This window comes from Anarhichas minor, unplaced genomic scaffold (assembly GCF_050575085.1).
Source record: "Anarhichas minor isolate MPS153535 unplaced genomic scaffold, ASM5057508v1 ptg000003l, whole genome shotgun sequence".
In the NCBI taxonomy this organism is placed as follows: Eukaryota; Metazoa; Chordata; class Actinopteri; order Perciformes; family Anarhichadidae; genus Anarhichas; species Anarhichas minor.
Genome location: NW_027466449.1, coordinates 19,705,001 through 19,708,601, shown reverse-complemented (window position 1 = coordinate 19,708,601; position 3,601 = coordinate 19,705,001).

The following is a 3,601-nucleotide window of genomic DNA, read 5'->3' as shown; positions in this document are numbered from 1 at the left end:
ACAGTTAAACTTGGCGCTGATGGCTCCGCTCTTTGAATGCTCCCCGGATTAGCCAGCAGCTACCGAGCCAAAACAGGGAGCACCGAGCACCAACCCCCAAAACAACGGAACCCAACACCAAGTCAGGTATGACGTCCATGCTAAGCATCAGCCGGACTATGGAAAAGCTATGTGTAACAACGAGCATGCTGCAGACCTCAGCAGACGTTATTTTAAGATTAAGGGCGCAAGCATGCATCCTAAACAAAATGGCGCCGTGCCAAAATGGCGCCGTGCCAAAATGGCGCCGTGCCAGCGGCAGCAGCTCCCTGTGTGTTTTAATTTTAGTCTTTTTTCACTCTTTCCTCTCTTGTTTTAGTTTTTTCTTTACGTTTGGTTTTTACGGTCAGACAACGGACCGTAACTTTTTTCTCAACTTTTCTCATGGCTTTCTGTTACTTTTCTCTCTCTGTGTAACGGAGAGCCACACACAATGAGCGGGGCCATTGTTCACTCCCGTGATCAGCTGATCGCGCTGAGTGAGCTGCGGATGCTGCCCTGCGCCAGGCCTGAGATCCCGGCGGAGCTACGGAGAAGACGCCGGGGCTGCAGATCTGGAGCCAAATGGAGGGCGAAGAGGAGGAGGTACAAACCTTCAGTACCGGCGATACTAGTGGGGAATGTGAGGTCTTTGGCAAATAAGACGGACGAGCTCGGCGCGCTGGTAAAGACCGAGAGGGACTTCCGTGAGTGCAGTGTCATGTGTTTCACGGAGACATGGCTGCACGCGGATTTCCCGGACTACAGTGCGTCGGTGCGCGGCTTCAGGACTGTTCGGGCGGACAGAGACGTTGTATGGATGCGTCCATACTATTTGCCAAGGGAGTTCTCGTCCGCCATTGTTGTCGCTGTGTACATCCCCCCCATCAGCTGCCGCTGTGACAGCAGTGGACACCATCCACTCCACTGTGTCTGGACTGCAGATTCAACATCCAGGTGCATTTTTGGCAATTACTGGATACTTTAATCACACCACTCTGGATAAAGCCCTGCCAACTTTTCACCAGTATGTTGACTGCCCCACAAGGAACAATACAACTCTGGACCTACTGTATGCTAATGCAAAGGATGCATACAGTGCCACTGACCTTCCACCCTCCTTGGCAGGTCTGATCACAACCTGATCCTGTTAACACCCAGGTATGTTCCTCTGGTACAGAGGCTGCCTGTGACCACCAGGACTGTGAGGAGGTGGTCTCAGGAAGCTAATGATGCCCTGCAGGACTGCTTTGAGTCAACGGATTGGGATGTGCTGTGTGGACCACATGGGGAGGACATCAACAGCGTGACGGACTGTATCACAGAATATATCAAATTCTGTGAACAAACCACCATTCCATCCCGGACAGTACACTGCTTCCCCAACAACAAGCCATGGATCACCAGTGACCTGAAAGCTCTTCTTAATAAGAAGAAAGCAGCTTTCAGGTCTGGGGACAGGGACGAGCTCAGGAGAGTCCGGCGCGACCTGAAGGTGAAGCTCACGGAGTGCAAGGACTCCTACAGGAGGAAGCTGGAGGCCAAACTCCAGCAGAACAACGTGAAGGAGGTGTGGACTGGAATGAAGCAGATAACCGGCTTCAGGGTTGGAGGGAGACAACCAGGGGGCTCCCTGGAGAGGGCCAATGAGCTAAACTGTTTCTTCGATAGGTTTAGCTCACAGCCCTCATCTATCTCCTCTACACACCACACCTCCCAAACACCTCGGCTGCCTCCCCCCCTCCCCCCTCTGGTGAGCTGCATGGACTCAGAGCCCTCCACATCAAAGGGCTCTTCCACCACTGACACTATGACCACCCTCCCCCCCCCCTCTCTGTGACGACTGGCCAGGTGAGAAGACAGCTGGAGCGACTCCATCAAGGAAAGGCTGCGGGACCTGATGGCATCAGCCCCAGGGTCCTGAAGACCTGCGCCATCCAGCTGTCTAATGTCCTTCAACACCTATACAACCTGAGCCTGAAGCAGGAGGAAGTGCTGGAGAGGCTGGTCTTGGCCCACCTCCGACCGCAGGTGAAATCATCACTGGACCCTCTGCAATTTGCATACCAGCCTCATGTGGGAGTGGACGACGCCATCATCTACCTGCTGCAACGAGCTCAGTCGCACCTGGATGGAACCGGTGGCTCTGTGAGAATCACTTTCTTTGATTTCTCCAGTGCATTCAACACCATCCAACCAGTGCTGCTGAGTGAGAAGCTGTGGGTGGTGGGGGTTAACGTGGCCACCGTCTCCTGGATCACTGATACCTCACGGGCAGACCACAGTTTGTCCGACTGGGCCGTGTGCTGTCTGATGTGGTGGTCAGTGATACTGGAGCCCCACAGGGAACTGTTCTGTCTCCCTTCCTGTTCACCTTGTACACCACTGACTTCCATTACAATTCTGTGTCATGCCATCTGCAGACGTTCTCTGATGACTCTGCAGTGGTCGGGTGTATAAGGGACAGACGGGAGGAGGAGTACAGGGCAGTAGTGGATGACTTTGTGGAGTGGGCCGGTAGAAATCACCTGCGTCTGAACGTGGCCAAGACCGGAGAGATGGTGGTCGACTTCAGGAGGAAGACGACGGCTCCACAACCGCTGAGAGTTCTGGGAGAGGATGTGGACATGGTGGAGGAGTACAAGTACCTGGGTGTCTCCATCGACAGCAGACTGAACTGGCAGACCAACATCAACGCTGTGTACAAGAAGGGGATGAGTCGACTCTTCTTCTTGAGGAAACTTCGATCCTTCAACGTGTGCAGCAAGATGTTGGAGATGTTCTACCAGTCTGTTGTGGCCAGTGCGCTGTACTTCTGTAGTCTGCTGGGGGAGCAGCATTGGAGCCGGAGACACCAACAGATTTAACAAACTGGTTAAGAAGGCCGGCTTCATCATTGGCTGCAAACAAGACTATCTGGGAGAGGTGGTGGAGAGGAGGACACTGAAGAAACTATTATCCATGTTGGATAACCCGGACCACCCTCTCCACCACCTACTGCAGGGACAGCGGAGCACTTTCTCCAACAGACTGATTCAGCTCCGCTGTCACAAGGACCGATACAGGAGAACATTCCTGCCCTCTGCTATTAGACTCTATAATAAATCTCCTCTGGCCAAATCAAACACTAGACTACAACACTGCTACACTGTTGCTGCTGTTGGCGATCTTGTGCACTACTGTTTAGTTTATTTTTTCCTACTTACTTAATTTAATACGATTCTATTTAGCGTATACAGTATACTGTGCATTTTTATTACTTTATTTTCTTAAATTGAATAGGTCCTGCTCTGTTATTTTACTGTTATTATATTTTATTATATTGTATATATTGTGCATTTTCCATACTTAATATTTTTATCTTGTTCTGTAACCTTGTTTGCTGCTGCCACAGACACATTTCCCCTTGGGGCTGAATAAAGTATATTTCTATTCTATTCTATTCTATCCTAAACGAGGCCATCCTACAGTTATGTGAAATATCTATATCTAGCAGCAAGACTGCTGCAGACCTCAGCAAACATTATGTTAATGTGGCGAGACAAAGGTGGGATGTGGTTTAAAGTTTACGTGGACATTAACC